This window comes from Lissotriton helveticus, chromosome 11 (genome assembly GCF_964261635.1).
Source record: "Lissotriton helveticus chromosome 11, aLisHel1.1, whole genome shotgun sequence".
NCBI classification, from domain to species: Eukaryota; Metazoa; Chordata; class Amphibia; order Caudata; family Salamandridae; genus Lissotriton; species Lissotriton helveticus.
In genome coordinates this window covers 1,082,060,266-1,082,083,237 of record NC_136072.1, presented here as the reverse complement: position 1 = coordinate 1,082,083,237, position 22,972 = coordinate 1,082,060,266, and the positions used below count along the sequence as shown (strand labels likewise).

Genomic DNA, 22,972 nt, shown 5'->3' with positions numbered 1-22,972 from the left:
ATGTTATCTGTTTATGCATAACTACTCCTCCACTGCTTCTGATAGGCAATGTAAGACATATAATGGTGTTGTTTTACTAATTTCTATCAGCTCTCTGCCTCAAACCGTCGATAGCCACACGCAGAGAATTATGGGAAATTGCATGCTAAATAGCTGTACAGGTAAGCAGCACCCTCCCAAGTTATGGATTTGATGCTCAGGCAGATATACCTTCACACAAAGATGAGATCTAGGCTGCTAACCATGGGTTGTGGAAAATATAAGAAGCACAAATTCATAATAGCATTCTCATAGGTCCCACTGTCTTCAAATGTTTACTAGAGAAGGACCGGCAATCAATTTAAAGGAAAATAATTTATAGATAAATTTTTCCATATTCCATAATGCACGTCTGCCATTTCATGGCACTACATAGTTGCATTTGCTGCATTTCATTTTTAGCTTTAGGAGGTACAATATACTGGTTTCCTGGTTTTCAAAACATTTTAGGGGAAGATTCACAAGGACCTGACGCAACTGCATGGATGCATAAGTTTCCTTGAGTCAGTGCTGAATGTCCTTGTGCCACGATGAATGTGCTGTATTTACAATACAGCGCTCCATGGCGCAAGGATTAACAGATGCGTCAGAAATTCTGACGCATCTGTTGGCACAAAAGTGACACATTGCTGGAAATGCTCATGAAAGTGACGCAAAAAGCCCTGAGTCATAACTTATGCCTGGTCTGTGCAGGCGTAGGGATTTTGACACAGTGAAGGCGTAGAGTGATGTAGTGAAATCTTGTAGATTTCAGTGCGTCAGTTCTAGAAGGCTTTTAGCGTGGGAATGCCCACCCTGCATACATTATACCTGACGCAGGTATAATGTGATGCGGGAATTTACAATGTGACACATCTCCCTAGATGCGTCACATTGTAAATGGGCCACAACATTTACGCCGCAGCTGCGTCACAATACAGATTTTTATACTTGCCCTATATATGGCTGTGTGTACGTTGTGTGTCTCCGTCTGCATGCAGCATACAAACGTGCCAGATGTGGTAGCCCAGTTGTGCTGATGCAGCCACACAAGAGCTCTTTGCCTGACCTCATTGTCACCAATTCAAATCAGAGAGGATCCATGCAGTCTTTCAAGGCTCTCAGGTGAAAAAATGGGCCCTAGAGCAAGGAAGTAAATAGGCCCCCTTGTTGAAGTTTGGAATATGAAATACCGCAATAATCAGCGTTCAGTGGGTCCCGCAGGTCTGTGGGCGCCAGTGCAACTGCACCTGCTGCACCAACAGAAGCTAAGCCCCTGTCATAGAGCTGGGTAACATCAATTACTCAGTGCCACAAAGAGCATTAGAAATAAACTTTACATAATGTCAAACGGCAAAAACAAGAGCTTTGTCAGTTCTTGTTCTGTTTCAAACACTCCATACAATCTGTATGAACCCTCTCCACATTTTCCTACTGATAACAAACGCCTTCGCTCCCAGAAAAAAACTTTCTGGGCGGTTAGTGCACATTTGAATGGGAGATGAGACCTCGGAAGAGCCCAGCCCTGCGCCGGACTGCGAGTCACCTCAGAGAGCAGAAACAAAGCCCGTCCTCTGCCCATCACTGACCCAAGCGAATCCGTGGAGCAAAGATGAGAACAAAGAGGAAGAAATAAAAGAATTACGGAAACTCATCAAGGAAAATAAATCCCTAAATTACTGCTGTATTTTAAAAGCTGAGAAAACAAAAGAGAACGTAAAGAGTAAACTGAAGCCAAATAGAGTCACCGTTTTGTCCTTGTCACAGATCACAAATCTGCAAGTAAATTGCATTGCAAAATAAACTATCTTATTTTTTCATTATATATTCTCCAGTCTCCGAAGAGACTGTCAAAAATTGCCATTTCGACTATATTTCAAGTCTCCATGACGGGGTATTGGGTAAAGTTTTCAATAAGCAATAATCGCGCCTCGGTTAAACCTCATTGGCTACAATACTGCCACTGCGCAAAGCTAAACAATTTAGTGTGAATTTCATGCACACTTGCCCTAGTACCTCATGTTACAAAGAACATGATTCCTTTTCAAAAGATGTTATCTGTTTATGCATAACTACTCCTCCACTGCTTCTGATAGGCAATGTAAGACATATAATGGTGTTGTTTTACTAATTTCTATCAGCTCTCTGCCTCAAACCGTCGATAGCCACACGCAGAGAATTATGGGAAATTGTATGCTAAATAGCTGTACAGGTAAGCAGCACCCTCCCAAGTTATGGATTTGATGCTCAGGCAGATATACCTTCACACAAAGATGAGATCTAGGCTGCTAACCATGGGTTGTGGAAAATATAAGAAGCACAAATTCATAATAGCATTCTCATAGGTCCCACTGTCTTCAAATGTTTACTAGAGAAGGAACGGCAATCAATTTAAAGGAAAATAATTTATAGATAAATGTTTCCATATTCCATAATGCACATCTGCCATTTCATGGCACTACATAGTTGCATTTGCTGCATTTCATTTTTAGCTTTAGGAGGTACAATACACTGGTTTCCTGGTTTTCAAAACATTTTAGGGGAAGATTCACAAGGACCTGACGCAACTGCATGGATGCATAAGTTTCCTTGAGTCAGTGCTGAATGTCCTTGTGCCAAGATGAATGTGCTGTATTTACAATACAGCGCTCCATGGCGCAAGGATTAACAGATGCGTCAGAAATTCTGACGCATCTGTTGGCACAAAAGTGACGCATTGCTGGAAATGCTCATGAAAGTGACGCAAAAAGCCCTGAGTCATAACTTATGCCTGGTCTGTGCAGGCGTAGGGATTTTGACACAGTGAAGGCGTAGAGTGATGTAGTGAAATCTTGTAGATTTCAGTGCGTCAGTTCTAGAAGGCTTTTAGCGTGGGAACGCCCACCCTGCATACATTATACCTGACGCAGGTATAATGTGATGCGGGACTTTACAATGTGACACATCTCCCTAGATGCGTCACATTGTAAATGGGCCACAACATTTACGCCGCAGCTGCGTCACAATACAGATTTTTATACTTGCCCTATATATGGCTGTGTGTACGTTGTGTGTCTCCGTCTGCATGCAGCATACAAATGTGCCAGATCTGGTAGCCCAGTTGTGCTGATGCAGCCACACAAGAGCTCTTTGCCTGACCTCATTGTCACCAATTCAAATCAGAGAGGATCCATGCAGTCTTTCAAGGCTCCCAGGTGAAAAAATGGGCCCTAGAGCAAGGAAGTAAATAGGCCCCCTTGTTGAAGTTTGGAATATAAAATACCGCAATAATCAGCGTTCAGTGGGTCCCGCAGGTCTGTGGGCGCCAGTGCAACTGCACCTGCTGCACCAACAGAAGCTACGCCCCTGTCATAGAGCTGGGTAACATCAATTACTCAGTGCCACAAAGAGCATTAGAAATAAACTTTACATAATGTCAAACGGCAAAAAAAGAGCTTTGTCAGTTCTTGTTCTGTTTCAAACACTCCATACAATCTGTATGAACCCTCTCCACATTTTCCTACTGATAACAAACGCCTTCGCTCCCAGAAAAAAACTTTCTGGGCGGTTAGTGCACATTTGAATGGGAGATGAGACCTCGGAAGAGCCCAGCCCTGCGCCGGACTGCGAGTCACCTCAGAGAGCAGAAACAAAGCCCGTCCTCTGCCCATCACTGACCCAAGCGAATCTGTGGAGCAAAGATGAGAACAAAGAGGAAGAAATAAAAGAATTACGAAAACTCATCAAGGAAAATAAATCCCTATATTACTGCTGTATTTAAAAAGCTGAGAAAACAAAAGAGAACGTAAAGAGTAAACTGAAGCCAAATAGAGTCACCATTTTGTCCTTGTCACAGATCACAAATCTGCAAGTAAATTGCATTGCAAAATAAACTATCTTATTTTTTAATTACATATTCTCCAGTCTCCGAAGAGACTGTCAAAAATTGCCATTTCGACTATATTTCAAGTCTCCATGATGGGGCAATGGGTAAAGTTTTCAATAAGCAATAATCGCGCCTCGGTTAAACCTCATTGGCTACGATACTGGCACTGCGCAAAGCTAAACAATTTAGTGTGAATTTCATGCACACTTGCCCTAGTACCTCATGTTACAAAGAACATGATTCCTTTTCAAAAGATGTTATCTGTTTATGCATAACTACTCCTCCACTGCTTCTGATAGGCAATGTAAGACATGTAATGGTGTTGTTTTACTAATTTCTATCAGCTCTCTGCCCCAAACAGTTGATAGCCACACGCAGAGAATTATGGGAAATTGTATGCTAAATAGCTGTCCAGGTAAGCAGCACCCTCCCAAGTTATGGATTTGATGCTCAGGCAGATATACCTTCACACAAAGATGAGATCTAGGCTGCTAACCATGGGTTGTGGAAAATATAAGAAGCACAAATTCATAATAGCATCCTCATAGGTCCCACTGTCTTCAAATGTTTACTAGAGAAGGAACGGCAATCAATTTAAAGGAAAATAAATTATAGATACATTTTTCCATATTCCATAATGCACGTCTGCCATTTCATGGCACTACATAGTTGCATTTGCTGCATTTCATTTTTAACTTTAGGAGGTACAATATACTGGTTTCCTGGTTTTCAAAACATTTTAGGGGAAGATTCACAAGGACCTGACGCAACTGCATGGATGCATAAGTTTCCTTGAGTCAGTGCTGAATGTCCTTGTGCCACGATGAATGTGCTGTATTTACAATACAGCGCTCCATGGCGCAAGGATTAACAGATGCGTCAGAAATTCTGACGCATCTGTTGGCACAAAAGTGACGCATTGCTGGAAATTCTCATGAAAGTGACGCAAAAAGCCCTGAGTCATAACTTATGCCTGGTCTGTGCAGGCGTAGGGATTTTGACACAGTGAAGGCGTAGAGTGATGTAGTGAAATCTTGTAGATTTCAGTGCGTCAGTTCTAGAAGGCTTTTAGCGTGGGAACGCCCACCCTGCATACATTATACCTGACGCAGGTATAATGTGATGCGGGACTTTACAATGTGACACATCTCCCTAGATGCGTCACATTGTAAATGGGCCGCAACATTTACGCCGCAGCTGCGTCACAATACAGATTTTTATACTTGCCCTATATAAGGCTGTGTGTACGTTGTGTGTCTCCGTCTGCATGCAGCATACAAGCTGCATTCACCAGCTTAACAAAATAGGAGTGTCAGGCACAGCACTCATTTGGCTGAGGTCTTTCCTTACGGATAGATCCTTCCAGGTCTTTGAAAGGGACTTCACCTCAGCCAGTAAACCCCTCACTTGTGGAGTGCCTCAGGGCTCCTCCCTGAGCCCTACCCTTTTTAATGTCTACCTACGCCCCCTAGCTGATGTCGTCCGCCCATTCGGGGTGAAAATTGTCACCTACGCGGACGACACGCAGCTAGTGGTAGCACTGGACCCCCCCCTGAACTCTCATCACAGATTACATATCTGCCTTGAAGCCGTCGCTGCTTGGATGTCTAGCTCTTGTCTCAAACTTAACGGGGACAAAACAGAGATAATGCTCCTTGGAAATAACATCTCGAAATCCATCAATCCCATCTGGCCTCTCTGCTTAGGAAGCCCCCCGCAACCCAAGGAGCAAATCAAGAGCTTAGGCATCTGGCTCGACCACACTCTAACCTTCAACTACCAAGCCACCAAGCTTGCTGCCACCTGCTTCGGGCTGATGAGACTTCTCCGCAAAATCCTCCCCCTCCTTCCGTTCCATTCAAGACGGATTATGGTTCAAGGCCTGATCCTCTCCCGTCTCGATTGTGGAAACGCCCTATATCTGGGGGCCCCACAATCTACACTTAACAGACTCCAGGTCATTCAAAACTGTGCGGCAAGAATCCTCCTGGATATCCCCCGCCGAACTTCAGTCAGAGCCAGACTGAAGGATCTTCACTGGCTCCCGGTGAGATCCAGAATTGAATTTAAGAGCATGTGCATCGCACACCGATCCTACTGGGGTACAGGCCCCTCTATTAACTCCCCCCTGATGAAAGCCTATCTACCCTCCCGCCCACTCAGGTCTACAACCTCCCACCTCGCCTCAGTACCACGCATTAGGAAGGCCAGATGTGGAGGCCGCTCGCTTTCTTACAACCTGGCTAGGATCTGGAACTCCCTTCCCCTCCCTATCAGATCAGAACCTAACCTTCTCACCTTCCGTAAACTATTAAAAACTTGGCTCTTCAGCAAAATTCCAATCTAACTTTTCACTCAGCTTCTCTTACTCCAGCCTCTCCAGCCCAACTCACTCTTTTCTATAGCGCTGGGACGCCCCTGGGTAGCCAACGCGCTTTACAAATCATCAATTCAATTCAATACAAATGTGCCAGATCTGGTAGCCCAGTTGGGCTGATGCAGCCACGCAAGAGCTCTTTGCCTGACCTCATTGTCACCGATTCAAATCAGGGAGGATCCATGCAGTCTTTCAAGGCTCTCAGGTGAAAAAATGGGCCCTAGAGCAAGGAAGAAAATAGGCCCCCTTGTTGAAGTTTGGATTATAAAATACCGCAATAATCAGGGTTCAGTGCGTCCCGCAGGTCTGTGGGCGCCAGTGCAACTGCACCTGCTGCACCAACAGAAGCTACGCCCCTGTCATAGAGCTGGGTAACATCAATTACTCAGTGCCACAAAGAGCATTAGAAATAAACTTTACATAATGTCAAACGGCAAAAACAAGAGCTTTGTCAGTTCTTGTTCTGTTTCAAACACTCCATACAATCTGTATGAACCCTCTCCACATTTTCCTACTGATAACAAACGCCTTCGCTCCCAGAAAAAAACTTTCTGGGCGGTTAGTGCACATTTGAATGGGAGATGAGACCTCGGAAGAGCCCAGCCTTGCACCGGACTGCGAGTCACTTCAGAGAGCAGAAACAAAGCCCGTCCTCTGCCCATCACTGACCCAAGCGAATCTGTGGAGCAAAGATGAGAACAAAGGGGAAGAAATAAAAGAATAACGAAAACTCATCAAGGAAAATAAATCCCTAAATTACTGCTGTATTTAAAAAGCTGAGAAAACAAAAGAGAATGTAAAGAGTAAACCGAAGACAAATAGAGTCACCGTTTTGTCCTTGTCACAGATCACAAACCTGCAAGTAAATTGCATTGCAAAATAAACTATCTTATTTTTTAATTAAATATTCTCCAATCTCCGAAGAGAGTGTCAAAAATTACCATTTCGACTATATTTCAAGTATCCATGACGGGGTATTGGGTAAAGTTTTCAATAAGCAATAATCGCGCCTCGGTTAAACCTCATTGGCTATGATACTGCCACTGCGCAAAGCTAAACAATTTAGTGTGAATTTCATGCACACTTGCCCTAGTACCTCATGTTACAAAGAACATGATTCCTTTTCAAAAGATGTTATCTGTTTATGCATAACTACTCCTCCACTGCTTCTGATAGGCAATGTAAGACATATAATGGTGTTGTTTTACTAATTTCTATCAGCTCTCTGCCTCAAACCGTCGATAGCCACACGCAGAGAATTATGGGAAATTGCATGCTAAATAGCTGTACAGGTAAGCAGCACCCTCCCAAGTTATGGATTTGATGCTCAGGCAGATATACCTTCACACAAAGATGAGATCTAGGCTGCTAACCATGGGTTGTGGAAAATATAAGAAGCACAAATTCATAATAGCATTCTCATAGGTCCCACTGTCTTCAAATGTTTACTAGAGAAGGACCGGCAATCAATTTAAAGGAAAATAATTTATAGATACATTTTTCCATATTCCATAATGCACGTCTGCCATTTCATGGCACTACATAGTTGCATTTGCTGCATTTCATTTTTAGCTTTAGGAGGTACAATATACTGGTTTCCTGGTTTTCAAAACATTTTAGGGGAAGATTCACAAGGACCTGACGCAACTGCATGGATGCATAAGTTTCCTTGAGTCAGTGCTGAATGTCCTTGTGCCACGATGAATGTGCTGTATTTACAATACAGCGCTCCATGGCGCAAGGATTAACAGATGCGTCAGAAATTCTGACGCATCTGTTGGCACAAAAGTGACACATTGCTGGAAATGCTCATGAAAGTGACGCAAAAAGCCCTGAGTCATAACTTATGCCTGGTCTGTGCAGGCGTAGGGATTTTGACACAGTGAAGGCGTAGAGTGATGTAGTGAAATCTTGTAGATTTCAGTGCGTCAGTTCTAGAAGGCTTTTAGCGTGGGAATGCCCACCCTGCATACATTATACCTGACACAGGTATAATGTGATGCGGGACTTTACAATGTGACACATCTCCCTAGATGCGTCACATTGTAAATGGGCCACAACATTTACGCCGCAGCTGCGTCACAATACAGATTTTTATACTTGCCCTATATATGGCTGTGTGTACGTTGTGTGTCTCCGTCTGCATGCAGCATACAAACGTGCCAGATGTGGTAGCCCAGTTGTGCTGATGCAGCCACACAAGAGCTCTTTGCCTGACCTCATTGTCACCAATTCAAATCAGAGAGGATCCATGCAGTCTTTCAAGGCTCTCAGGTGAAAAAATGGGCCCTAGAGCAAGGAAGTAAATAGGCCCCCTTGTTGAAGTTTGGAATATGAAATACCGCAATAATCAGCGTTCAGTGGGTCCCGCAGGTCTGTGGGCGCCAGTGCAACTGCACCTGCTGCACCAACAGAAGCTAAGCCCCTGTCATAGAGCTGGGTAACATCAATTACTCAGTGCCACAAAGAGCATTAGAAATAAACTTTACATAATGTCAAACGGCAAAAACAAGAGCTTTGTCAGTTCTTGTTCTGTTTCAAACACTCCATACAATCTGTATGAACCCTCTCCACATTTTCCTACTGATAACAAACGCCTTCGCTCCCAGAAAAAAACTTTCTGGGCGGTTAGTGCACATTTGAATGGGAGATGAGACCTCGGAAGAGCCCAGCCCTGCGCCGGACTGCGAGTCACCTCAGAGAGCAGAAACAAAGCCCGTCCTCTGCCCATCACTGACCCAAGCGAATCCGTGGAGCAAAGATGAGAACAAAGAGGAAGAAATAAAAGAATTACGGAAACTCATCAAGGAAAATAAATCCCTAAATTACTGCTGTATTTAAAAAGCTGAGAAAACAAAAGAGAACGTAAAGAGTAAACTGAAGCCAAATAGAGTCACCGTTTTGTCCTTGTCACAGATCACAAATCTGCAAGTAAATTGCATTGCAAAATAAACTATCTTATTTTTTCATTACATATTCTCCAGTCTCCGAAGAGACTGTCAAAAATTGCCATTTCGACTATATTTCAAGTCTCCATGACGGGGTATTGGGTAAAGTTTTCAATAAGCAATAATCGCGCCTCGGTTAAACCTCATTGGTTACAATACTGCCACTGCGCAAAGCTAAACAATTTAGTGTGAATTTCATGCACACTTGCCCTAGTACCTCATGTTACAAAGAACATGATTCCTTTTCAAAATATGTTATCTGTTTATGCATAACTACTCCTCCACTGCTTCTGATAGGCAATGTAAGACATGTAATGGTGTTGTTTTACTAATTTCTATCAGCTCTCTGCCCCAAACAGTTGATAGCCACACGCAGAGAATTATGGGAAATTGTATGCTAAATAGCTGTCCAGGTAAGCAGCACCCTCCCAAGTTATGGATTTGATGCTCAGGCAGATATACCTTCACACAAAGATGAGATATAGGCTGCTAACCATGGGTTGTGGAAAATATAAGAAGCACAAATTCATAATAGCATCCTCATAGGTCCCACTGTCTTCAAATGTTTACTAGAGAAGGAACGGCAATCAATTTAAAGGAAAATAAATTATAGATACATTTTTCCATATTCCATAATGCACGTCTGCCATTTCATGGCACTACATAGTTGCATTTGCTGCATTTCATTTTTAGCTTTAGGAGGTACAATATACTGGTTTCCTGGTTTTCAAAACATTTTAGGGGAAGATTCACAAGGACCTGACGCAACTGCATGGATGCATAAGTTTCCTTAAGTCAGTGCTGAATGTCCTTGTGCCACGATGAATGTGCTGTATTTACAATACAGCGCTCCATGGCGCAAGGATTAACAGATGCGTCAGAAATTCTGACGCATCTGTTGGCACAAAAGTGACGCATTGCTGGAAATGCTCATGAAAGTGACGCAAAAAGCCCTGAGTCATAACTTATGCCTGGTCTGTGCAGGCGTAGGGATTTTGACACAGTGAAGGCGTAGAGTGATGTAGTGAAATCTTGTAGATTTCAGTGCGTCAGTTCTAGAAGGCTTTTAGCGTGGGAACGATCACCCTGCATACATTATACCTGACGCAGGTATAATGTGATGCGGGACTTTACAATGTGACACATCTCCCTAGATGCGTCACATTGTAAATGGGCCGCAACATTTACGCCGCAGCTGCGTCACAATACAGATTTTTATACTTGCCCTATATAAGGCTGTGTGTACGTTGTGTGTCTCCGTCTGCATGCAGCATACAAATGTGCCAGATCTGGTAGCCCAGTTGGGCTGATGCAGCCACGCAAGAGCTCTTTGCCTGACCTCATTGTCACCGATTCAAATCAGGGAGGATCCATGCAGTCTTTCAAGGCTCTCAGGTGAAAAAATGGGCCCTAGAGCAAGGAAGAAAATAGGCCCCCTTGTTGAAGTTTGGATTATAAAATACCGCAATAATCAGGGTTCAGTGCGTCCCGCAGGTCTGTGGGCGCCAGTGCAACTGCACCTGCTGCACCAACAGAAGCTACGCCCCTGTCATAGAGCTGGGTAACATCAATTACTCAGTGCCACAAAGAGCATTAGAAATAAACTTTACATAATGTCAAACGGCAAAAACAAGAGCTTTGTCAGTTCTTGTTCTGTTTCAAACACTCCATACAATCTGTATGAACCCTCTCCACATTTTCCTACTGATAACAAACGCCTTCGCTCCCAGAAAAAAACTTTCTGGGCGGTTAGTGCACATTTGAATGGGAGATGAGACCTCGGAAGAGCCCAGCCCTGCGCCGGACTGCGAGTCACTTCAGAGAGCAGAAACAAAGCCCGTCCTCTGCCCATCACTGACCCAAGCGAATCTGTGGAGCAAAGATGAGAACAAAGGGGAAGAAATAAAAGAATAACGAAAACTCATCAAGGAAAATAAATCCCTAAATTACTGCTGTATTTAAAAAGCTGAGAAAACAAAAGAGAATGTAAAGAGTAAACTGAAGACAAATAGAGTCACCGTTTTGTCCTTGTCACAGATCACAAACCTGCAAGTAAATTGCATTGCAAAATAAACTATCTTATTTTTTAATTACATATTCTCCAATCTCCGAAGAGAGTGTCAAAAATTACCATTTCGACTATATTTCAAGTATCCATGACTGGGTATTGGGTAAAGTTTTCAATAAGTAATAATCGCGCCTCGGTTAAACCTCATTGGCTATGATACTGCCACTGCGCAAAGCTAAACAATTTAGTGTGAATTTCATGCACACTTGCTCTAGTACCTCATGTTACAAAGAACATGATTCCTTTTCAAAAGATGTTATCTGTTTATGCATAACTACTCCTCCACTGCTTCTGATAGGCAATGTAAGACATATAATGGTGTTGTTTTACTAATTTCTATCAGCTCTCTGCCTCAAACCGTCGATAGCCACACGCAGAGAATTATGGGAAATTGCATGCTAAATAGCTGTACAGGTAAGCAGCACCCTCCCAAGTTATGGATTTGATGCTCAGGCAGATATACCTTCACACAAAGATGAGATCTAGGCTGCTAACCATGGGTTGTGGAAAATATAAGAAGCACAAATTCATAATAGCATTCTCATAGGTCCCACTGTCTTCAAATGTTTACTAGAGAAGGACCGGCAATCAATTTAAAGGAAAATAATTTATAGATACATTTTTCCATATTCCATAATGCACGTCTGCCATTTCATGGCACTACATAGTTGCATTTGCTGCATTTCATGTTTAGCTTTAGGAGGTACAATATACTGGTTTCCTGGTTTTCAAAACATTTTAGGGGAAGATTCACAAGGACCTGACGCAACTGCATGGATGCATAAGTTTCCTTGAGTCAGTGCTGAATTTCCTTGTGCCACGATGAATGTGCTGTATTTACAATACAGCGCTCCATGGCGCAAGGATTAACAGATGCGTCAGAAATTCTGACGCATCTGTTGGCACAAAAGTGACACATTGCTGGAAATGCTCATGAAAGTGACGCAAAAAGCCCTGAGTCATAACTTATGCCTGGTCTGTGCAGGCGTAGGGATTTTGACACAGTGAAGGCGTAGAGTGATGTAGTGAAATCTTGTAGATTTCAGTGCGTCAGTTCTAGAAGGCTTTTAGCGTGGGAATGCCCACCCTGCATACATTATACCTGACGCAGGTATAATGTGATGCGGGACTTTACAATGTGACACATCTCCCTAGATGCGTCACATTGTAAATGGGCCACAACATTTACGCCGCAGCTGCGTCACAATACAGATTTTTATACTTGCCCTATATATGGCTGTGTGTACGTTGTGTGTCTCCGTCTGCATGCAGCATACAAACGTGCCAGATGTGGTAGCCCAGTTGTGCTGATGCAGCCACACAAGAGCTCTTTGCCTGACCTCATTGTCACCAATTCAAATCAGAGAGGATCCATGCAGTCTTTCAAGGCTCTCAGGTGAAAAAATGGGCCCTAGAGCAAGGAAGTAAATAGGCCCCCTTGTTGAAGTTTGGAATATGAAATACCGCAATAATCAGCGTTCAGTGGGTCCCGCAGGTCTGTGGGCGCCAGTGCAACTGCACCTGCTGCACCAACAGAAGCTAAGCCCCTGTCATAGAGCTGGGTAACATCAATTACTCAGTGCCACAAAGAGCATTAGAAATAAACTTTACATAATGTCAAACGGCAAAAACAAGAGCTTTGTCAGTTCTTGTTCTGTTTCAAACACTCCATACAATCTGTATGAACCCTCTCCACATTTTCCTACTGATAACAAACGCCTTCGCTCCCAGAAAAAAACTTTCTGGGCGGTTAGTGCACATTTGAATGGGAGATGAGACCTCGGAAGAGCCCAGCCCTGCGCCGGACTGCGAGTCACCTCAGAGAGCAGAAACAAAGCCCGTCCTCTGCCCATCACTGACCCAAGCGAATCCGTGGAGCAAAGATGAGAACAAAGAGGAAGAAATAAAAGAATTACGGAAACTCATCAAGGAAAATAAATCCCTAAATTACTGCTGTATTTAAAAAGCTGAGAAAACAAAAGAGAACGTAAAGAGTAAACTGAAGCCAAATAGAGTCACCGTTTTGTCCTTGTCACAGATCACAAATCTGCAAGTAAATTGCATTGCAAAATAAACTATCTTATTTTTTCATTACATATTCTCCAGTCTCCGAAGAGACTGTCAAAAATTGTCATTTCGACTATATTTCAAGTCTCCATGACGGGGTATTGGGTAAAGTTTTCAATAAGCAATAATCGCGGCTCGGTTAAACCTCATTGGCTACAATACTGCCACTGCGCAAAGCTAAACAATTTAGTGTGAATTTCATGCACACTTGACCTAGTACCTCATGTTACAAAGAACATGATTCCTTTTCAAAAGATGTTATCTGTTTATGCATAACTACTCCTCCACTGCTTCTGATAGGCAATGTAAGACATGTAATGGTGTTGTTTTACTAATTTCTATCAGCTCTCTGCCCCAAACAGTTGATAGTCACACGCAGAGAATTATGGGAAATTGTATGCTAAATAGCTGTCCAGGTAAGCAGCACCCTCTCAAGTTATGGATTTGATGCTCAGGCAGATATACCTTCACACAAAGATGAGATCTAGGCTGCTAACCATGGGTTGTGGAAAATATAAGAAGCACAAATTCATAATAGCATCCTCATAGGTCCCACTGTCTTCAAATGTTTACTAGAGAAGGAACGGCAATCAATTTAAAGGAAAATAAATTATAGATACATTTTTCCATATTCCATAATGCACGTCTGCCATTTCATGGCACTACATAGTTGCATTTGCTGCATTTCATTTTTAGCCTTAGGAGGTACAATATACTGGTTTCCTGGTTTTCAAAACATTTTAGGGGAAGATTCACAAGGACCTGACGCAACTGCATGGATGCATAAGTTTCCTTGAGTCAGTGCTGAATGTCCTTGTGCCACGATGAATGTGCTGTATTTACAATACAGCGCTCCATGGCGCAAGGATTAACAGATGCGTCAGAAATTCTGACGCATCTGTTGGCACAAAAGTGACGCATTGCTGGAAATGCTCATGAAAGTGACGCAAAAAGCCCTGAGTCATAACTTATGCCTGGTCTGTGCAGGAGTAGGGATTTTGACACAGTGAAGGCGTAGAGTGATGTAGTGAAATCTTGTAGATTTCAGTGCGTCAGTTCTAGAAGGCTTTTAGCGTGGGAACGATCACCCTGCATACATTATACCTGACGCAGGTATAATGTGATGCGGGACTTTACAATGTGACACATCTCCCTAGATGCGTCACATTGTAAATGGGCCGCAACATTTACGCCGCAGCTGCGTCACAATACAAATTTTTATACTTGCCCTATATAAGGCTGTGTGTACGTTGTGTGTCTCCGTCTGCATGCAGCATACAAATGTGCCAGATCTGGTAGCCCAGTTGGGCTGATGCAGCCACGCAAGAGCTCTTTGCCTGACCTCATTGTCACCGATTCAAATCAGGGAGGATCCATGCAGTCTTTCAAGGCTCTCAGGTGAAAAAATGGGCCCTAGAGCAAGGAAGAAAATAGGCCCCCTTGTTGAAGTTTGGATTATAAAATACCGCAATAATCAGGGTTCAGTGCGTCCCGCAGGTCTGTGGGCGCCAGTGCAACTGCACCTGCTGCACCAACAGAAGCTACGCCCCTGTCATAGAGCTGGGTAACATCAATTACTCAGTGCCACAAAGAGCATTAGAAATAAACTTTACATAATGTCAAACGGCAAAAACAAGAGCTTTGTCAGTTCTTGGTCTATTTCAAACACTCCATACAATCTGTATGAACCCTCTCCACATTTTCCTACTGATAACAAACGCCTTCGCGAGAAAAAAACTTTCTGGGCGGTTAGTGCACATTTGAATGGGAGATGAGACCTCGGAAGAGCCCAGCCCTGCGCCGGACTGCGAGTCACCTCAGAGAGCAGAAACAAAGCCTGTCCTCTGCCCATCACTGACCCAAGCGAATCTGTGGAGCAAAGATGAGAACAAAGAGGAAGAAATAAAAGAATTACGAAAACTCATCAAGGAAAATAAATCCCTATATTACTGCTGTATTTAAAAAGCTGAGAAAACAAAAGAGAACGTAAAGAGTAAACTGAAGCCAAATATGGTCACCGTTTTGTCCTTGTCACAGATCACAAATCTGCAAGAAAATTGCATTGCAAAATAAACTATCTTATTTTTTTAATAACATATTCTCCAGTCTCCGAAGAGACTGTCAAAAACTTGCCATTTCGACTATATTTCAAGTCTTCATGACAGGGTATTGGGTAAAGTTTTTAATAAGCAATAATCACGCCTCGTTTAAACCTCATTGGCTACGATACTGCCACTGCGCAAAGCTAAACAATTTAGTGTGAATTTCATGCACACTTGCCCTAGTACCTCATGTTACAAAGAACATGATTCCTTTTCAAAAGATGTTATCTGTTTATGCATAACTACTCCTCCACTGCTTCTGATAGGCAATGTAAGACATATAATGGTGTTGTTTTACTAATTTCTATCAGCTCTCTGCCCCAAACAGTCGATAGCCACACGCAGAGAATTATGGGAAATTGTATGCTAAATAGCTGTCCAGGTAAGCAGCACCCTCCCAAGTTATGGATTTGATGCTCAGGCAGATATACCTTCACACAAAGATGAGATCTAGGCTGCTAACCATGGGTTGTGGAAAATATAAGAAGCACAAATTCATAATAGCATTCTCATAGGTCCCACTGTCTTCAAATGTTTACTAGAGAAGGACCGGCAATCAATTTAAAGGAAAATAATTTATAGATACATTTTTCCATATTCCATAATGCACGTCTGCCATTTCATGGCACTACATAGTTGCATTTGCTGCATTTCATTTTTAGCTTTAGGAGGTACAATATACTGGTTTCCTGGTTTTCAAAACATTTTAGGGGAAGATTCACAAGGACCTGACGCAACTGCATGGATGCATAAGTTTCCTTGAGTCAGTGCTGAATTTCCTTGTGCCACGATGAATGTGCTGTATTTACAATACAGCGCTCCATGGCGCAAGGATTAACAGATGCGTCAGAAATTCTGACGCATCTGTTGGCACAAAAGTGACACATTGCTGGAAATGCTCATGAAAGTGACGCAAAAAGCCCTGAGTCATAACTTATGCCTGGTCTGTGCAGGCGTAGGGATTTTGACACAGTGAAGGCGTAGAGTGATGTAGTGAAATCTTGTAGATTTCAGTGCGTCAGTTCTAGAAGGCTTTTAGCGTGGGAATGCCCACCCTGCATACATTATACCTGACGCAGGTATAATGTGATGCGGGACTTTACAATGTGACACATCTCCCTAGATGCGTCACATTGTAAATGGGCCACAACATTTACGCCGCAGCTGCGTCACAATACAGATTTTTATACTTGCCCTATATATGGCTGTGTGTACGTTGTGTGTCTCCGTCTGCATGCAGCATACAAACGTGCCAGATGTGGTAGCCCAGTTGTGCTGATGCAGCCACACAAGAGCTCTTTGCCTGACCTCATTGTCACCAATTCAAATCAGAGAGGATCCATGCAGTCTTTCAAGGCTCTCAGGTGAAAAAATGGGCCCTAGAGCAAGGAAGTAAATAGGCCCCCTTGTTGAAGTTTGGAATATGAAATACCGCAATAATCAGCGTTCAGTGGGTCCCGCAGGTCTGTGGGCGCCAGTGCAACTGCACCTGCTGCACCAACAGAAGCTAAGCCCCTGTCATAGAGCTGGGTAACATCAATTACTCAGTGCCACAAAGAGCATTAGAAATAAACTTTACATAATGTCAAACGGCAAAAACAAGAGCTTTGTCAGTTCTTGTTCTGTTTCAAACACTCCATACAATCTGTATGAACCCTCTCCACATTTTCCTACTGATAACAAACGCCTTCGCTCCCAGAAAAAAACTTTCTGGGCGGTTAGTGCACATTTGAATGGGAGATGAGACCTCGGAAGAGCCCAGCCCTGCGCCGGACTGCGAGTCACCTCAGAGAGCAGAAACAAAGCCCGTCCTCTGCCCATCACTCACCCAAGCGAATCCGTGGAGCAAAGATGAGAACAAAGAGGAAGAAATAAAAGAATTACGGAAACTCATCAAGGAAAATAAATCCCTAAATTACTGCTGTATTTAAAAAGCTGAGAAAACAAAAGAGAACGTAAAGAGTAAACTGAAGCCAAATAGAGTCACCGTTTTGTCCTTGTCACAGATCACAAATCTGCAAGTAAATTGCATTGCAAAATAAACTATCTTATTTTTTCATTACATATTCTCCAGTCTCCGAAGAGACTGTCAAAAATTGCCATTTCGACTATATTTCAAGTCTCCATGACGGGGTATTGGGTAAAGTTTTCAATAAGCAATAATCGCGCCTCGGTTAAACCTCATTGGCTACAATACTGCCACTGCGCAAAGCTAAACAATTTAGTGTGAATTTCATGCACACTTGACCTAGTACCTCATGTTACAAAGAACATGATTCCTTTTCAAAAGATGTTATCTGTTTATGCATAACTACTCCTCCACTGCTTCTGATAGGCAATGTAAGACATGTAATGGTGTTGTTTTACTAATTTCTATCAGCTCTCTGCCCCAAACAGTTGATAGTCACACGCAGAGAATTATGGGAAATTGTATGCTAAATAGCTGTCCAGGTAAGCAGCACCCTCTCAAGTTATGGATTTGATGCTCAGGCAGATATACCTTCACACAAAGATGAGATCTAGGCTGCTAACCATGGGTTGTGGAAAATATAAGAAGCACAAATTCATAATAGCATCCTCATAGGTCCCACTGTCTTCAAATGTTTACTAGAGAAGGAACGGCAATGCAATCAATTTAAAGGAAAATAAATTATAGATACATTTTTCCATATTCCATAATGCACGTCTGCCATTTCATGGCACTACATAGTTGCATTTGCTGCATTTCATTTTTAGCCTTAGGAGGTACAATATACTGGTTTCCTGGTTTTCAAAACATTTTAGGGGAAGATTCACAAGGACCTGACGCAACTGCATGGATGCATAAGTTTCCTTGAGTCAGTGCTGAATGTCCTTGTGCCACGATGAATGTGCTGTATTTACAATACAGCGCTCCATGGCGCAAGGATTAACAGATGCGTCAGAAATTCTGACGCATCTGTTGGCACAAAAGTGACGCATTGCTGGAAATGCTCATGAAAGTGACGCAAAAAGCCCTGAGTCATAACTTATGCCTGGTCTGTGCAGGAGTAGGGATTTTGACACAGTGAAGGCGTAGAGTGATGTAGTGAAATCTTGTAGATTTCAGTGCGTCAGTTCTAGAAGGCTTTTAGCGTGGGAACGATCACCCTGCATACATTATACCTGACGCAGGTATAATGTGATGCGGGACTTTACAATGTGACACATCTCCCTAGATGCGTCACATTGTAAATGGGCCGCAACATTTACGCCGCAGCTGCGTCACAATACAAATTTTTATACTTGCCCTATATAAGGCTGTGTGTACGTTGTGTGTCTCCGTCTGCATGCAGCATACAAATGTGCCAGATCTGGTAGCCCAGTTGGGCTGATGCAGCCACGCAAGAGCTCTTTGCCTGACCTCATTGTCACCGATTCAAATCAGGGAGGATCCATGCAGTCTTTCAAGGCTCTCAGGTGAAAAAATGGGCCCTAGAGCAAGGAAGAAAATAGGCCCCCTTGTTGAAGTTTGGATTATAAAATACCGCAATAATCAGGGTTCAGTGCGTCCCGCAGGTCTGTGGGCGCCAGTGCAACTGCACCTGCTGCACCAACAGAAGCTACGCCCCTGTCATAGAGCTGGGTAACATCAATTACTCAGTGCCACAAAGAGCATTAGAAATAAACTTTACATAATGTCAAACGGCAAAAACAAGAGCTTTGTCAGTTCTTGTTCTGTTTCAAACACTCCATACAATCTGTATGAACCCTCTCCACATTTTCCTACTGATAACAAACGCCTTCGCTCCCAGAAAAAAACTTTCTGGGCGGTTAGTGCACATTTGAATGGGAGATGAGACCTCGGAAGAGCCCAGCCTTGCACCGGACTGCGAGTCACTTCAGAGAGCAGAAACAAAGCCCGTCCTCTGCCCATCACTGACCCAAGCGAATCTGTGGAGCAAAGATGAGAACAAAGGGGAAGAAATAAAAGAATAACGAAAACTCATCAAGGAAAATAAATCCCTAAATTACTGCTGTATTTAAAAAGCTGAGAAAACAAAAGAGAATGTAAAGAGTAAACTGAAGACAAATAGAGTCACCGTTTTGTCCTTGTCACAGATCACAAACTTGCAAGTAAATTGCATTGCAAAATAAACTATCTTATTTTTTAATTACATATTCTCCAATCTCCGAAGAGAGTGTCAAAAATTACCATTTCGACTATATTTCAAGTATCCATGACGGGGTATTGGGTAAAGTTTTCAATAAGCAATAATCGCGCCTCGGTTAAACCTCATTGGCTATGATACTGCCACTGCGCAAAGCTAAACAATTTAGTGTGAATTTCATGCACACTTGCTCTAGTACCTCATGTTACAAAGAACATGATTCCTTTTCAAAAGATGTTATCTGTTTATGCATAACTACTCCTCCACTGCTTCTGATAGGCAATGTAAGACGGTAAACATCGTTTATAACGCTGTGTTTACACCGCAGTGCCTTTACAACAATGCCATTACAACGCAAGTTGTTACTACGACTTGCGCTGGATGGCGCTGTTGGGCAAGGAATGTTGTAATTTTATATTCCAACACCCTCCCTACTGTTACGTGGACTGGTGTTGGAATATAAAATTATAATATTCCAAAATCCGCGCCCTCCAACCCAAGTCGTTGTAACGACTTGCGTTGTAATGCCCGCGTTGTCAAGTACCGCGATCTTTTAGATCGCGTTGTACTGACATACATCCATGTAAGACATATAATGGTGTTGTTTTACTAATTTCTATCAGCTCTCTGCCTCAAACCGTCGATAGCCACACGCAGAGAATTATGGGAAATTGCATGCTAAATAGCTGTACAGGTAAGCAGCACCCTCCCAAGTTATGGATTTGATGCTCAGGCAGATATACCTTCACACAAAGATGAGATCTAGGCTGCTAACCATGGGTTGTGGAAAATATAAGAAGCACAAATTCATAATAGCATTCTCATAGGTCCCACTGTCTTCAAATGTTTACTAGAGAAGGACCGGCAATCAATTTAAAGGAAAATAATTTATAGATACATTTTTCCATATTCCATAATGCACATCTGCCATTTCATGGCACTACATAGTTGCATTTGCTGCATTTCATTTTTAGCTTTAGGAGGTACAATATACTGGTTTCCTGGTTTTCAAAACATTTTAGGGGAAGATTCACAAGGACCTGACGCAACTGCATGGATGCATACGTTTCCTTGAGTCAGTGCTGAATGTCCTTGTGCCACGATGAATGTGCTGTATTTACAATACAGCGCTCCATGGCGCAAGGATTAACAGATGCGTCAGAAATTCTGACGCATCTGTTGGCACAAAAGTGACACATTGCTGGAAATGCTCATGAAAGTGACGCAAAAAGCCCTGAGTCATAACTTATGCCTGGTCTGTGCAGGCGTAGGGATTTTGACACAGTGAAGGCGTAGAGTGATGTAGTGAAATCTTGTAGATTTCAGTGCGTCAGTTCTAGAAGGCTTTTAGCGTGGGAATGCCCACCCTGCATACATTATACCTGACGCAGGTATAATGTGATGCGGGACTTTACAATGTGACACATCTCCCTAGATGCGTCACATTGTAAATGGGCCACAACATTTACGCCGCAGCTGCGTCACAATACAGATTTTTATACTTGCCCTATATATGGCTGTGTGTACGTTGTGTGTCTCCGTCTGCATGCAGCATACAAACGTGCCAGATGTGGTAGCCCAGTTGTGCTGATGCAGCCACACAAGAGCTCTTTGCCTGACCTCATTGTCACCAATTCAAATCAGAGAGGATCCATGCAGTCTTTCAAGGCTCTCAGGTGAAAAAATGGGCCCTAGAGCAAGGAAGAAAATAGGCCCCCTTGTTGAAGTTTGGATTATAAAATACCGCAATAATCAGGGTTCAGTGCGTCCCGCAGGTCTGTGGGCGCCAGTGCAACTGCACCTGCTGCACCAACAGAAGCTACGCCCCTGTCATAGAGCTGGGTAACATCAATTACTCAGTGCCACAAAGAGCATTAGAAATAAACTTTACATAATGTCAAACGGCAAAAACAAGAGCTTTGTCAGTTCTTGTTCTGTTTCAAACACTCCATACAATCTGTATGAACCCTCTCCACATTTTCCTACTGATAACAAACGCCTTCGCTCCCAGAAAAAAACTTTCTGGGCGGTTAGTGCACATTTGAATGGGAGATGAGACCTCGGAAGAGCCCAGCCTTGCACCGGACTGCGAGTCACTTCAGAGAGCAGAAACAAAGCCCGTCCTCTGCCCATCACTGACCCAAGCGAATCTGTGGAGCAAAGATGAGAACAAAGGGGAAGAAATAAAAGAATAACGAAAACTCATCAAGGAAAATAAATCCCTAAATTACTGCTGTATTTAAAAAGCTGAGAAAACAAAAGAGAATGTAAAGAGTAAACTGAAGACAAATAGAGTCACCGTTTTGTCCTTGTCACAGATCACAAACCTGCAAGTAAATTGCATTGCAAAATAAACTATCTTATTTTTTAATTACATATTCTCCAATCTCCGAAGAGAGTGTCAAAAATTACCATTTCGACTATATTTCAAGTATCCATGACGGGGTATTGGGTAAAGTTTTCAATAAGTAATAATCGCGCCTCGGTTAAACCTCATTGGCTATGATACTGCCACTGCGCAAAGCTAAACAATTTAGTGTGAATTTCATGCACACTTGCTCTAGTACCTCATGTTACAAAGAACATGATTCCTTTTCAAAAGATGTTATCTGTTTATGCATAACTACTCCTCCACTGCTTCTGATAGGCAATGTAAGACATATAATGGTGTTGTTTTACTAATTTCTATCAGCTCTCTGCCTCAAACCGTCGATAGCCACACGCAGAGAATTATGGGAAATTGCATGCTAAATAGCTGTACAGGTAAGCAGCACCCTCCCAAGTTATGGATTTGATGCTCAGGCAGATATACCTTCACACAGAGATGAGATCTAGGCTGCTAACCATGGGTTGTGGAAAATATAAGAAGCACAAATTCATAATAGCATTCTCATAGGTCCCACTGTCTTCAAATGTTTACTAGAGAAGGACCGGCAATCAATTTAAAGGAAAATAATTTATAGATACATTTTTCCATATTCCATAATGCACGTCTGCCATTTCATGGCACTGCATAGTTGCATTTGCTGCATTTCATTTTTAGCTTTAGGAGGTACAATATACTGGTTTCCTGGTTTTCAAAACATTTTAGGGGAAGATTCACAAGGACCTGACGCAACTGCATGGATGCATAAGTTTCCTTGAGTCAGTGCTGAATTTCCTTGTGCCACGATGAATGTGCTGTATTTACAATACAGCGCTCCATGGCGCAAGGATTAACAGATGCGTCAGAAATTCTGACGCATCTGTTGGCACAAAAGTGACACATTGCTGGAAATGCTCATGAAAGTGACGCAAAAAGCCCTGAGTCATAACTTATGCCTGGTCTGTGCAGGCGTAGGGATTTTGACACAGTGAAGGCGTAGAGTGATGTAGTGAAATCTTGTAGATTTCAGTG

The 22,972-nt window shown here is 42.8% G+C and overlaps 10 non-coding genes across 10 annotated transcripts; all 10 read right to left on the bottom strand.

Annotated features, from left to right (window-relative positions):
- Nucleotides 1-1,853: 1,853 nt before the first annotated feature.
- Nucleotides 1,854-1,993, bottom strand: LOC144793723 (U4 spliceosomal RNA). The gene has a single exon (XR_013603195.1). It is a non-coding gene; the product is annotated as a U4 spliceosomal RNA (small nuclear RNA).
- Nucleotides 1,994-3,921: 1,928 nt separating this feature from the next.
- On the bottom strand, nucleotides 3,922-4,061 carry LOC144793054 (U4 spliceosomal RNA). The gene has a single exon (XR_013602724.1). It is a non-coding gene; the product is annotated as a U4 spliceosomal RNA (small nuclear RNA).
- Nucleotides 4,062-7,175: 3,114 nt separating this feature from the next.
- LOC144793050 (U4 spliceosomal RNA) lies at nucleotides 7,176-7,315 on the bottom strand. Its single transcript, XR_013602720.1, has one exon. It is a non-coding gene; the product is annotated as a U4 spliceosomal RNA (small nuclear RNA).
- Nucleotides 7,316-9,244: 1,929 nt separating this feature from the next.
- Nucleotides 9,245-9,384, bottom strand: LOC144793947 (U4 spliceosomal RNA). Its single transcript, XR_013603394.1, has one exon. It is a non-coding gene; the product is annotated as a U4 spliceosomal RNA (small nuclear RNA).
- A 1,929-nt stretch (nucleotides 9,385-11,313) lies between these two features.
- Nucleotides 11,314-11,453, bottom strand: LOC144793123 (U4 spliceosomal RNA). Its single transcript, XR_013602784.1, has one exon. It is a non-coding gene; the product is annotated as a U4 spliceosomal RNA (small nuclear RNA).
- Nucleotides 11,454-13,382: 1,929 nt separating this feature from the next.
- Nucleotides 13,383-13,522, bottom strand: LOC144793976 (U4 spliceosomal RNA). The gene has a single exon (XR_013603420.1). It is a non-coding gene; the product is annotated as a U4 spliceosomal RNA (small nuclear RNA).
- Nucleotides 13,523-15,449: 1,927 nt separating this feature from the next.
- Nucleotides 15,450-15,590, bottom strand: LOC144793132 (U4 spliceosomal RNA). The gene has a single exon (XR_013602793.1). It is a non-coding gene; the product is annotated as a U4 spliceosomal RNA (small nuclear RNA).
- Nucleotides 15,591-17,519: 1,929 nt separating this feature from the next.
- LOC144793722 (U4 spliceosomal RNA) lies at nucleotides 17,520-17,659 on the bottom strand. The gene has a single exon (XR_013603194.1). It is a non-coding gene; the product is annotated as a U4 spliceosomal RNA (small nuclear RNA).
- A 1,934-nt stretch (nucleotides 17,660-19,593) lies between these two features.
- LOC144793049 (U4 spliceosomal RNA) lies at nucleotides 19,594-19,733 on the bottom strand. The gene has a single exon (XR_013602719.1). It is a non-coding gene; the product is annotated as a U4 spliceosomal RNA (small nuclear RNA).
- Nucleotides 19,734-21,961: 2,228 nt separating this feature from the next.
- On the bottom strand, nucleotides 21,962-22,101 carry LOC144793109 (U4 spliceosomal RNA). The gene has a single exon (XR_013602772.1). It is a non-coding gene; the product is annotated as a U4 spliceosomal RNA (small nuclear RNA).
- Nucleotides 22,102-22,972: the final 871 nt, after the last annotated feature.